Source organism: Centroberyx gerrardi, chromosome 17 (genome assembly GCF_048128805.1).
Source record: "Centroberyx gerrardi isolate f3 chromosome 17, fCenGer3.hap1.cur.20231027, whole genome shotgun sequence".
Taxonomy (NCBI): Eukaryota; Metazoa; Chordata; class Actinopteri; order Beryciformes; family Berycidae; genus Centroberyx; species Centroberyx gerrardi.
This window is the reverse complement of record NC_136013.1, coordinates 27,238,510-27,253,545: the sequence shown is the minus strand read 5'-3', so window position 1 is coordinate 27,253,545 and position 15,036 is coordinate 27,238,510.

The window sequence follows — 15,036 nt, the reverse complement described above, 5'->3', positions numbered from 1 at the left end:
AACGTTTGTTGTCAACTAGAATATGGGTTATATTACGATTATTTAAATTATTATTGAAATGTGCAAATACTGTATTAAATAAGCATGCACATGTTCTGAAACAGTTTAATGCAAAGTTTAAACTGGCTATAGCATAAAGGAATAATGTAATTAATATTTTAGTTCATGCAGTTTGTAATGGTAGCTTACCACAACCGTGTAATGTAACATAAGAAAAATAACAATAAATGCATTGAATAAACCCATCGTGTGTGTGTGTGTGTGATACACACCTGTAGTAACTGAAAATTGATAGATTAGTAAGATACACCAATGGCAGATGTGTTGGCATTTTTTTTTTTTTTTTAGCAGATTTCCAAATGATCAAATGGAAAGAAAAAAGTGGACTTTTGCTGTAAAGAGGAAGGATGATTGGTTCCCTAAACCATCAAGCATGCTATGTAGCCAGCACTTTTTGGCAGGGGACATAGACAGGACAGGTCAGACAGTGAGGATCAAGAAAGGAATACCTTCTGTCTTTCCAAATCTGCCACAGTATCTGCAAAAGGTATGGTAGCATATTATGGAATGATGTATGTTTGTACACAATTTTTTAAAGAACAGAATTTGAAATGGCTCAATTCTCATGTTCTTTTTTGCATGGACATTAGATTCCCAAGCCAAGGAGTACACATAATTCACTATGTGCCATTATGCCTGTACAAATGGAGGAAATGCCCACAAGCCGAAAACGGCAAAGAATGATGATGCCCTCTGTCCAAGGCCCTATCTCCCCTCACTCCTTGGTCAGTTAGATATTGAAATGTAACAATTCATGAGAACCACAACTTTAAGTATGTGTAGTTAACACAATATAGAGTTTATGGCAATACAGTTAAATATCACTCTCTTGGTAAAAAGGTAATTTATGAATTCAATAATTAAATGCTGAGGGATTTTTGCCTATGGAGTTCAAGTAATAACTGTAAGATGTAATGACCCAGCCCATTACATTCTTTCAATTCAGTGATTAGTATTGGATATAGGAATGTAGCATTTTTAACAGAGCTGCAGTTTCTACCCCCTGTGCTAAATATGTAATCATTCTTTATGTGTTATTAGGACCACAGCTATTGCTGCCCAGGTCTTAAGGAACTTAAACGGAAGTGGAGGATTGCTGAAAAAAGAATACAATATCTAGAAAGACAGCTAAGAAATACTCGCTGGAAGGAGAAACGGGTCCGAAATACTCTCCAGGAAATTATCTCAGACTTGAGGGACCAAAAATTGCTAACATCAGATTTGGAAGATCGACTCCACACATACTCTGGCAAGTGTTAATAAATGAGTAGAGAGATACGGTATACATTATAAGTCATTGATGATTTCCCAAAACAAATACTCAGACTGAATAGACGGTGTAACAATAAAAAAGATGGTGTGACATAATATTGACAAATATTATTAATAATTCAAATATCTGTAGACATTCCAGTGCACCTGTTCAAGAGGAACAGCAAGCAATACTCAAGAGAGCAAAAGGAGTTCTTACTGACTGTACATCTTTATGGGCCGAAGGCATACATGCATTTGAGGGACACAATAAAACTCCCTCTGCCCTCAGTGAGGACATTGCGCAGGTAGATACAAATACAGAACTTAATGATTTTGTGTATTGATTAAGGTTGTCTTAACCATATTATCTGCTTTAATTTCTATGGACAATACTTCTGGCAACATTTCCTAAAGCATTTTCTTAAACTTACTGTTAGGTGGATGCAACCTGTCGGTGGTGAGCCAGGCATCAATGAAGGCATGCTCAAATCCCTAAAAGACAGGGTGCTCTCTGAACCATCTAAATATGGAGATGTCTGCCTCATGCTTGATGCCATGGCGATAAGAAAGCAAATAGTTTATAATCCATCTCTGCAGAAAATGACAGGGTTTGTAAATTTAGGGGACCACTGTGAGGATGAGACAGAAGCCACAGAGGCACTGGTCATGATGGTAGTTGGCTTGAAGGGGTACTGGAAGGCTCCTGTGTCCTACTACTTCACACACACTTTGACGGCAGAAGTGCAGGCCCAACTTGTTTTACATGTTCTTGATGCACTTAGTGAATGTCACATCCGTGTGTGGGCCATTACAATGGATGGCCATGCCACAAATGTGGGAATATGCACTCAGCTGGGGTGTGATGTGAAAGTCACTTCCACTGGAGTCACAAGGCCATACTTCCAGCATCCAAGGACAGGTGATCCAGTGTACATCATCTTTGATCCACCTCATATGATGAAGTTGATGCGGAACCTGTTCCAGGCCTATGGGGTATTAAAATCGTCCACTGGGACCATCTGCTGGCAGTTTCTGGAGGACCTTCAGAACATCCAGGAAGATGCTGGTCTCCGAATGGGCAACAAGTTGACAAGACGACACATCAACTTTGACAACCAAAAGATGAAGGTCAACTTGGCTGCCCAGACCTTGAGTTCTAGTGTTGCTACAGCCTTGGAGACACTCTCTGAAATGAGACATCCAAAATTTGTTGCGGGCAAAGCAACTGTGGAATTCATTAAGGTTAGAATGCCAAACCAACAATGAGAGACATTGCATATTTTAATGTATAACCTTATTGACAAATACATAATAATACAAATAATCCATAATGTTTATACTATGCTGTATCAATTAATATCAATCTGGCACGAGCAGAAGGCCTTGTGTGATAATTAATTAATTTCAGTTTGACTAATTGATTGTGTTTGGATTGAACATAGGTCATAGACGCCTTGTTTGATATTCTGAATAGCCGCAACCCCCGGGCCAAGGGTTCAAAGGCTGCTATCTGGCCTGAAAAATGGCCTGCCATCTGCCAGGTCCTAAGATACACAAGAGCCTTCCTGTTGTCTCTGAAAACATCAGCAGGCCAACCATTGTACTTATCCCGAAGGTGACTTAATAGTGTAATATTAATAAGCTAATAATAGGCTATCCAATGAAATCAGCAATCACCATTGACTCATTGCTCTTGATGGTTCCTGAGCTGCTGCAATGTCAGAATTATGTGCTGACATACAAGTTCTGCCAGGACCATCTTGAGCTGTTCTTCAACGCCATTCGTAGGGCAGGTCTGTAAAATGTAGAAACATTATATTCCACAAATCTGATTTGCTCGAATAAGGGAATTTGGTAAGGCGGTGACAAAAGAAACATCTTTATACCTAGGTGGCTGGAACAACAATCCCAACGCAAGCCAGTTGCAGAGCACTTTTAGGAAGCTCCTGGTACGCTGTGGGGTTGAACCAGGCAAGACAGGGAATGCCTTTCCCCTGGAGAATGGGGATCAGCTATGTGTAACATCATCCATAGCAGCATTCCCTGTCGCTGACCCTGATGCATTCCAGCCAGACAACAGCCTTTTTGACTTTGAGAACTCTGGGATACCCACTGAGTTCTCGGCTGTGGTAAAGAGCTGCGCCACATACATCGCTGGAAGGAAGGTGGGCCCTCTCCTCTCATGCAACACCTGTAGGAAGGCTTTAACAACAAGAGAGGCACCGCAATATGATGAGTCATACTGTCTTCTGAAGAAGAAAAACAGAGGAGGCTTAGTGGTCCCATCTCCTGGATGCGTGGCTGTGGTCATGGCCACAGAGAGGGCCATTAGGAGAATGATGAGCATTCACTCTGTGAGGAAGATGTGTCATCCAACCAGGGTTCTCCTAGCTGTTAAGGAAGAGCTGGGCTTCAAGGATATCTTCAACCTTGGAGAGCACCTCCTGGAAACACAGCATGGTATTGACAACCATTCATTTGCTCTCATGGAGCAACTTGTGGAGAAATACTTTACACTTAGACAGCACCACATTGCAAAGGTGTTTAATGTAAGAGAGCATGGCTTGAGTCTCAGGCATAAACTGACAAAGACCATTCTATTTAAGGGCCAGTAGGAAACCTACAAACTCTCAGCCCGCCATTGCAAATGGTTTGAGACCTAGTTTGTAGATCAGGGGTCTTGTCTGACTGGTGGGTTAAATGCAAGAATGGGATGGATGAATATGTACTGGTTGTGGGTGTGTGGATGTGTGATTCTGCAAGAAATTAAGCATGCCACAGTGATAAGCTCAGAATGATTTGAATAGACTCAGAAAATTACTATACACTACTTTAGGAAGCAAATGTGGAGTTTGCGCCCTCTATAGGCATAAGTGGCACTGCTGAAACTGTCCATGCAATGCAAATAACCACGTGAAATGTACCACATTTCACATCGAAACCACACGGAAATTAGCTGGTCTAACCCTTCCCTCAACATTCCAACAACTTTCCTTTAAGTTAAATGCACATAAGACACTGAAGTTACCCAAAATCAAGCTAGAATGTCAAATACAACACAATAACTGTGGAGTTATCTTGCTAAACTGGCCATAAATGAAATTAGCTTGTGGCTGATGCTGGATGATATACAATACTATATACACTATACTATCAATTGCTGTAGGCCTACTCACTGTAATTGCACAGAGGAAAGATAACCCAGTCCGCAAAGTGCGGGTTGATGATGAGGCCAGGAAACTCTCTTAGCGACCATTCCTGCTGCTGCTAGTCCAAACTGGCGCAAAGTATTGTGGCACCAGGGGGCGGGCCAGTTCTAATTGGCATTCTTACACTGTGTGCATTTGCATGTGTGTATGAGCTGTTATGCCAACCGCTATTTTATGATATAAAATAAAATTGTCCTGTTCTTTCTCCATTTTTGTGTCTGTGTGCTGCCAACATAAGCTGTCTATTGTCACAACGCTATACCATTTTAGAGGGTTATATATGAGAAAATATTTTTTAAAAATTGCATTTTTTTACTCTACTACTCAGAGTGCCAAAGAAAACTGAAAAATATTAAGTTTACTTTAAAAAAGGATTCATCGTTTCTGCAAAATAAATACTTCTTTAACATAATCTTAATATGAGTAGGTCTCCTTGGGGTTATTATAATCTAAAAAATATAAAAATGGTACAAATTTGGTATCATTTTAGACAGTTACAGTTGTCTTACCCACTTTACATTAAATAAAAAATACTAGTCATGTTTTGTTAAAAAAATATTAGCATTATAATGGCAGCATAAGCCACGTTCACCATTGATTCCAATGACAGTCAGCTGAGAAGTGTACCCAGGTAAGATGGCTGCCATATGGTCCCATTCCAGAATAGGAATTCTCTATGACATGTCCTCTCTACTGTTATATCTCTATGGGTGCAACTGTCAGCAAAAACTTTGTGCACTTGCGGAGCACAAATACCAACAGTCAACTGTGCATCGCTGAGCTACAAGTGCACCAAATGTCAACGACGACGAAAGTGCAAAACACTCAACAGCGTGACCTCTGTACTAATTACACTTTCCACTGCTGATACTACAGAGACCTCACATAAAATACCTGACTCTGTACTAAGAACAGAGTTTCCGTTATCCGGCAATTACCGTTTTTTTACCGGGAAAATCTGTTGAAGTCTCTCCGGTCATAATGTCCGGTGAAAATAATTCCCTCTAAGCACAATTTGAATTGTATTAAAATAGGCTAAAATTAAATTTCCACATATCCTTCTATTAAAAAAATGATGGGGATCTCTCTGTCTTACAGTGGCACCTATAGTCGCAGGCCTTTTGGATTTCGTGGCCACAATCTTTGCTTACATAGGCACCTTCTACAGACTGGAGAGCCGCAGCCGCGGGTCTGCCATAAGCGAAATATCTTCCTCCTCATCTTCAGTCTCTCCGCCTGTAGTCTCAGGGCTCGTATTGTTGGTGTGTGGACTGTCCAACTCTGAGGAAAACGCACCGGTGTCACTCGCGACAGGTCGCGCATCCACCGGCACCGGAGTTAAAAAGTAGTCTGATATTATATCAGTCCATTGCGTGTCAGTTGCTGCTCCTCTTACAGAAATTGAGTTTAGTAATCTAGCAATTTCTGCCTCACGGGAATTCATTTCTGTCTTTTAATAATCTCTCTCTCTCTCTCTCTCTCACACACACACACACAGGTTGAGATGCCTGACAACTACGTTTTCCCGCGGATGAAACAATAATTTTGATTAGACAATAAAGTGAACGATGGTCAACCTGTTACTATGCAGATGTTCATTCATAATTTTAAGGGACACATAGTAAGGGGAGAGAGGGACGGGGAGAAGTGTTGCCAGGTTCTTGGCGACAAAACCCTCCCAGTGCCAATTAAACCCAACCCATAAACAGCCCAATGATTAACGAAACTAGTCCAAAATAACAAACCAATAACAAAACTCTGCAATACAACCCTGATAAACTTTATAAACAGCGTTTTAAGTCCTACAGCATTTATAACATTTCCAAGTACATTAAAAACCGCGAACCTGGCAACATGAGGAATGCGAGCTTTGTTGACAAACTAAGCTAGTAGTTCTGCTTGTCACCCTACCTTTATGAGCTTCAAAACTATATTTAGCGTTTAAATTTCACAATAATCTTTACACAGAATGAAAGTCAAGGCTTTATTTTATTAAAATCTGATGGAACCCCAAAACAGCCAAAAATCTATCTTTTCTCATAAAATCACGTTTATCCACAAATGTGCCGTTGCGACTTCCGACTGTAAATTATAGAACGCGTCACATATTTGACCGGAATTTCTCCCATTTGTCCGGGACATCTTCCAGGACACGTGGACCGGCACCAATTTTTTCTAACGGAAACTCTGACTAATAAGTGTCCTTACAAGTACATATGACCAAATGTCAGCTGACGAAATAGAAGAGGCACTGTTGATGCTGGACAACATTCAACTTGAACTGTATCGTGAACAAGTGATCTCCATGACTCAACTCTTTGACAATCAAACCGGCCTCAGTCAATCCAACACACCCACACACAGTGAACAGCAACGTAACCCTGGTACATCTACAGACTGTACCACCACCTACCTATCAGCTTCACAGACCACAGCTGACACTCAGATTTCTGAAGACCAAGCCTCAACTACTACTACTACCAACTACAAAGACCTCTTATAAACCACCCAAACACACCTTTAAACGTAAAGATAAATCTAAAGTCACACCAGCAACTACACAAAACCCAACCATGGACAAAAAACAGGACAATGCTGACAACATCATGGATGATGATGTCCAAGAAAGCTGGGAAGACATGACAGAAGCCTAAAGAACTGACATTTCATCACAGGGCTCCAGACAATCTACATGTTCACATTTTGCTACCTTTTTTCTTAAATGTGCAACTACATTTTGCAACATGTCACACTGGTGCCACTTTGTGATGAGTACTATTACATAGTAGAGTTAACAGATAACAATGACTGCCCAACGGTGGCCTATCGTAGACACTTTTCGTTGGCAGGACGTTGGCAGGACGTTGGCAGGACGTTGGCAGCCGCTGTCGCGCCAACGTCCTTTTGGCCGCTGGCATTACATTGGCCCAACGTCGTATTGTCACCAGATGTGAATGGGGTTTGGGTGGCTAAATTTTCGTTTTCTCCGACCTTTCCACGGCCGGCTCAACGTTGGCTCATAACCAATTGCCACGTTTTAATTTTGAATTACTTAGCTTATGATGAAAGACAAACGAAAAGAAAAAATCAAATCACATGCTTTATTTAGGCTACAGATCAACAGTAACAGTAACCAATATCAACTAATTCAACCATATATCACATATTAGCAGTTACCTTGGCTGAGTGTTGATTGCATAACAGTTGATCCAACGAAAAGTAGCTAATTAAAGGTAGCGTTAGTGCTCAAGTAAGACGACAGTTGAGATAGTATGGGGCCATCATTGTAGCAAAACTATTTGCAAATGTGTGTGGAGAGTTGTGTAACTGTATCCTAATCCGTGTGTGCGTAATCAGATTTGTAAATGTGTAAAATAATCTCTAAATGCGTACTGAGATTTGTGAATGTGTACAGGAAACTGCAAATGTGTATTTAGAATCCGTGTGTGCGTAATCAGATTTGTAAATGTGTAAAAAAAATCTCCAAATCTGTATTCAGATTTGCAAGTGTATTGAGATTTGTAAATGTGTAGACAAATCTGTAAATGCGTACATAGATCTGTGAATGTGTAGACAAATCTGTAAATGCGTACATAAATCTGTAAATGTGTAGACAAATCCGTAAATGCGTAAAAAAATCTGTAAATGCGTACATAAATCTTTAAATGCGTACATAAATCTGTAAATGCGTACATAGATATTAATGGCTGAAAAGTCTAAATATTTTGCTCCAAGAGCTGGAAATACAGACAAGTCATCAGTTACAACTCAGGCAGGCCTCTCAATTGGCTGTCTTTTTACAAGTGACTTTTGCTACACTTCTGCCGTGGCAGAGATCTGCAAATGCGTGTGGCGATTTGCAAATGCGTGTGGAGATTTGTCTGTACCGCTCTGCCCGCACTGTGCCTCAGTAGCTATACAGCCTACATACCACCAGTCGGCGGTAGCACCCGGTGATTTTAAGCGTGACATTGCTGGGCTGGGTAGTTGATGGCTGCAGTTGTGCCGATGCAAGGCAGACTATAGGGCCACTCTAAAAAAAAAAAATCTAAGATTTCGAGAATAAAGTCAAAATATTACGAGAATAAAGTCGTAACATTTCAAAAATAAAGTCAGAATATTACGAGAAAAAAGTTGAAATATATTATCAGCAGTAAGGACCTGACAGAGAGAGAAGAGGAGCAGTTCACTTCTCGACAGTCCCGACCAAGGTCCCGACAGCTGCCAGCAGCTCCCAGCATTTGAGTTACTGTCAGCTAACATGTAACGTTACATTTGCTCAGGTAACTTTTAATCGATTTATCAGTGTTTAGACGTTTGGTGAATGCGATTTCGGTCATGGTGTAGTAGCTACTACGAAGGTGTAGCCTAGCTAGCTACTAGGCTAACACAGGCTGTGCAACTTTGTTAATAGACATGCTTAGCGTTAGCCTACTTGATATTGTAGGGAAATTGTTTGCTAACTCTAGCAGTACTATTGATTTGTGTAACGTTAATGTCTGCTCAAAAGATGCATTTCTACCTATGATTCCTACAAGGGATGTCAGTTTTTGGTTAGTTTCTCTTGGCAGAACTCCTCTCACTGACCTTCATTAACTGGTTAGTAACTGAACTGTTAACTGGGAAGATTATTAGGCTACTTCTGCATTCTTGTATTGATTAATACCTTCTACCATGACAGACGTTATGTCTTGTACTATGACTCTGTTCTCTTCTACTACAACTCTACTATCTTCTACTGTAGCTGTTGACGTGGTTTCTTCTGTGTGTGTGTGTGTGTGTGTGTGTGTCCTCTACCCAGACTGAGGCCCCAGCCTGAGCTGAGCAGAGTGCTGGGAGCTCCTGTTTTTCTCCGGCAAAACCTGATGGAGCAGGTAGGAAGAGGGACCAGAGTCCTGTAGGGCTGAGCCGTTTGGCTTCAGTTCCAATGTAGTTTGTTGAAAGTTATCGTTTTTGGTTTTGTTTTGAGTATTTTTCTAATGTTAGCTTGCTTGGTGGCTACGTTGATACCTGCCTGTTCCCAGGACAACGGTTTGCTGAACAGACTACAGCAATCAGCATGCTAATACACCTCTGATATGTTGTTACATAAATTGAATTGTGCCCAATACCTCTCCTCTCTATTTTGCCCTCAACATACTCCTCCTGTCCCCTTATCGCTCTCTTCTTCTTCTCTCCCTCTCCTCCAGTACTTGTCTCTGGATGGCTGCCGTCTCATCAGCCTGTGTGTTCCAGTGGACAGTCCTGCTGCACCTGTAGCAGCACCTCCCCTCCTCCTCCTGCCTGCCTGACCTTTTGTGCTCCCACTGACACTGAAAACACCTCCTGCTGCACCAAGGAGACGCAGCAGGCCTGGAGCTGACACCAAACAAACCCAAAATATTGCCAATGATAAAAGAATTTAACAATTTTTTTTCACAAGCAAAACTTGCATTTGAGTTGCATAATGCAAACCTATCTTCATACACTGTTTACACAGGACTCCATTTGATCAGAGAATTTGATATTTATGTCATGGCCACATGTTGTGAGGTGACTCACCTTTGATCCAGTGTAGTTGAATCTTAAATCAGTACATGCAGCATCATAATAATGACTACAAGCAATACTATCTCTACACTGAGGCAACAGCATGTTCATTAACTTGGACTATGTGGTCTAGATATGTGGCTTTAGTCAATATTGTCAGAAAGTACTCACAAAGAAGACATTCAAAAATGTATCAGTATACAGTATATTCTTGTAACACTGGATTGTATAATTAAAAACTGTTAGTAACACAATATTGATATTTGTGACTTGAAAAACATGTAATTAGATGTTGGTAATGCTGCTGTAATAACCAAGGTAAGATGGAGAAAAGTAATTTGAGGGCAGTTCACTACAATGTGATGACAGATAAGACAAATTGTTATATGTAGTGTAAAGTAATACACATTTATTTCAAAATAAAAATGTTCCAATGGGCAAAACATTCTAAGCCATATTAAGCATTACTAGTCTCAGATACAAATAAGACCAATCATCTATGGACTGAAACACTAGTTTGTAATAGCTCAAGTCCACAGAGGGCAGCTGTAATTTGTCAGTACAAGGTAAGATTCAGCAAGGGGAAGAAATCTACTGTAACAAATTGAACATGCTTACTTCTAATATATGAACCAAGCTCCTGGTTTGATAAAAGGCTTATCATCAGAAAGGATCACAAACAACAAAAAGTGATCTTAAACAAAAAACATGCCACTGGAGCATATAAAACTGCCTCGCTTGATGTGCTGAAAGTGAGATAAAAAAAGATGGGGATGCTTGTCTCATACCTTACAACCTTCTTTGACTTAATTTGAGTACCCAAATAAATAAGTAAATTGTATACACTATGAACACTACATCTAAATACGTAGCAATTTACTAGTAAAAAGGCCAGAACACATAAATAAGTTAATTTCTCTTTGCTCTTAAACAAACACTGGGAGCATTTTCCAGAGAAGTGTCAGGTGGTTCCTGAAGAGCAGGAGTTTCTGTAACAGAAGAAAGTGCAGTAAGTATCTGAGGCTCAGTGTCTTACAGAGAACAGTTAGCATACAAACATCAACATCATCATGATGATTACATGACAGGGTGAAAACTATTTCATTTGTGAAGCACTTGCTACAGTGAGGTGAAAAAGATGTTACCAAGTCATTGCTGTCTGACCAATGTATGAACCATCTCACACTGAAAATGCTCAACATTAAGTTCAAAATAAATCTCCTTACCAGAGGGGTATTCCACAAAGGAGGCTAAATAGTGGTAATTACTATGAAAATACTGACTAGTTAGCCTAACAAATCAATCTTGAATTAACTGGTTCCACAAAGCCAGCGTAATCAGGGTAATTCAAGGCTGTTTTGAACAATCAAGATAATTGTGTACTAGAGTATACATATATGTATACTTTTAATTTACACATTCATGTCCAAGTGTAACCTATGCATGTGCAAGCATTTCATATGTATGTATATGAGTATACAGGAGTATACATGTATGTGTAAGTGTTTCAGATATGAATGTACACAGAGTATACATGTACTATGTGTGTGTGTGTGTGTGTGTGTGTGTGTGTGTGTGTTTCATATATGTATACTGTATATAAGCATAGTTTGAAATATAGCCTACACAGCCCCTCACAGATTTCACAAAAAAGGTCTAGTTCACTGCCCGCAAACACACACACACACACACACACACACACACACACACACACACAGAAGAAACCAGGTCAAATCAGAAAACAATGATAACTTTCAACAAACTACATTGGAACTGAAGCCAAACGGCTCAGCCCTACAGGACTCTGGTCCCTCTTCCTACCTGCTCCATCAGGTTCTGCTGGAGAAGAACAGGAGCTCCCAGCACTCTGCTCAGCTCAGGCTGGGGCCTCAGTCTGGGTAGAGGACACACACACACACAGAAGAAACCACGTCAACAGCTACAGTAGAAGATAGTAGAGTTGTAGTAGAAGAGAACAGAGTCATAGTACAAGACATAACGTCTGTCATGGTAGAAGGTATTAATCAATACAAGAATGCAGAAGTAGCCTAATAATCTTCCCAGTTAACAGTTCAGTTACTAACCAGTTAATGAAGGTCAGTGAGAGGAGTTCTGCCAAGAGAAACTAACCAAAAACTGACATCCCTTGTAGGAATCATAGGTAGAAATGCATCTTTTGAGCAGACATTAACGTTACACAAATCAATAGTACTGCTAGAGTTAGCAAACAATTTCCCTACAATATCAAGTAGGCTAACGCTAAGCATGTCTATTAACAAAGTTGCACAGCCTGTGTTAGCTTAGTAGCTAGCTAGGCTACACCTTCATAACGTTAGTAGCTACTACACCGTTAGAACCTCCTTGACTACACCACGACCGAAGTCGCATTTACCAAACGTCTAAACACTGATAAATCGATTAAAAGTTACCTGAGCAAATGTAACGTTACCTGTTAGCTGACAGCAACTCAAATGCTGGGCACTGCTGGCAGCTGTCGGGACCTTGGTCGGGACTGTCGGTAAGTGAACTGCTCCTCTTCTCTCTCTGTCAGGTCCTTACTGCTGATAGTATATTTCGACTTTTTTTCTCGAAATATTCTGACTTTATTCTCGAAATGTTACGACTTTATTCTCAAAATATTACGATATTATTCTCGTAATATTTTGACTTTTATTCTCGTAATATTTTGACTTTTATTCTCAAAATTACAACTTTATTCTCGTAATATTTTGACTTTATCTCGAAATCTTAGATTTTGTTATTTTTTTTTACAGTGGCCCTATAGTCTGCCTTGCATCGGCACAACTGCAGCCATAAACTACCCAGCCCAGCAATGTCACGCTTAAAATCACCGGGTGCTACCGCCGACTGGTGGTATGGAGGCTGTATAGCTACTGAGGCACAGTGCGGGCAGAGCGGTACAGACAAATCTCCACACACATTTGCAAATCGCCACACGCATTTGCAGATCTCTGCCACGGCAGAAGTGTAGCGAAAGTCACGTGTAAAAAGACAGCCAATTGAGAGGCCTGCCTGAGTTGTAACTGATGACTTGTCTGTATTTCCAGCTCTTGGAGCAAAATATTTAGACTTTTCAGCCATTAATATCTATGTACGCATTTACAGATTTATGTACGTATTTACAGATTTGTCTACACATTTACAGATTTATGTACGCATTTACAGATTTGTCTACGCATTCACAGATCTATGTACGCATTTACAGATTTGTCTACACATTTACAAATCTCAATACACTTGCAAATCTGAATACAGATTTGGAGATTTTTTTTACACATTTACAAATCTGATTACGCACACACAGATTGAAATACAGTTACACAACTCTCCACACACATTTGCAAATAGTTTTGCTACAATAATGGCCCCATAAGATAGTTAGCTTGCTTGTTGAGAACTGCAGCAATGGTCGCTATGGAGCTGTTGATTTGAATTGAGTTGATTTGAATGTATACATTCTAATCAATGTTCATTTAGCATGAGCTTAAGAATTTACCAGTGATGAGGACACTTAAAGTACATTTCAATTAATTTATAAAAGAAAAGCTCTCACAGAGGAATAACATTAATTTGATTGTAGCCTAGTTAAAGACGCAGTACATCCCACTTGAATCAGGACCCCCTCCATCCATTATTTATGACAATAGTCTTAAATAATCATAAATGGTTTATACATGTGACTGGCCTAGTGCCACCGTTGGCCCAACCATTTATGCTGTTCATCAGACCCAGATAACAATGACTCCTCGGGCCAACAGTGGCCCATCGTAGACACTTGCGTTGGCAGAACGTTGGCAGCTGGCTTCGCGCCAACGTCTTATTGGCTGTTGGCATCACGTAGGCCCAACGTCGTACTGTCAACAGATGTGAATGGGGTTTGAGTGGCAAAATTTTTGTTTTCTCAGATTTTTCCACGGTCAGCACAATGTTGGCTCATAACTAGGGGTGTCACGATTTCGATTCTAAATCGAAAATCATTTGAAATGAGCATTCAATTTCGACCTTCGAAATCACAAGCAGGTTCGCGATTCTCCCAGTATTTTTTTTTCTCTCCACCCCTGCCTACTTGCACGCGTCTGAAGAAAAAAAACAACATTTCAATGACGACACAGCGTAGCTGCTAGAGAGCGCCCGTTCTATATTTCACTATAGCGCCCAAGAGCGCCCATCATTTTTAAATCGTTTAAAATGTACCAAAAACTGAAAATCAAGTTATCAGCTTTGTTTATATTTACTTCAAGTTGTCATCGATGTACCAGAACTGGAAAATACTGTATATCTGGTGACACTGAGACGTTTGATTTTCCCCGGGTTTAGTCGTCCTCCACCGGTAGCTCTAAAAATGGCTTCACCGGCTAAGCGTCACGCTTTTAAAACCTTCTGGAAGCTGTCAGATTGTGCTGTGAGACAGAACCTGACCCGCCGTATGTAGTGGAAAGTTACGAAGACATTGTGAGTTGAAGTCTTTTGATCGAAATCGCTTGTTCTTGCTCAATAAAACAAGACACAAGCTCACCTTCACTAAACAGCGGGACCTACCTGGCTGTCACCGCTGGAGACGGATGCTGTTTTCCGGGAGGCAGTGCGCCGAAGAGTCAGTAGGAGGCCTGGCCGGGTTGCAGCAACTTTTATCCATATAAGTTTGCCGACTTTTTCCATATTTGTTTGGCGACTATTATTGTCTGATCTTATTACTGTGTGGGCTGAAGCGCTGGAGGTTTTGTATGTATTTTGAAAGCTTATCATTAGCCAAGATAGGAAGGATCTGTTTTGTTGTCATACTGTGAATGACACTTAAGTAAGGAGATGCCCTTGCCATGTATTTGGTACCAAATTAAAGGGAAAGTTGTGTTTTTTTAAATGGAAAAACTTTGAAAAACTTTGACCATATGGCCTTAGTGTGGTACATTCCAAAAAAAAAAAAATATGGCAGTTATATCACACTTAATACCATCTTTTTAAA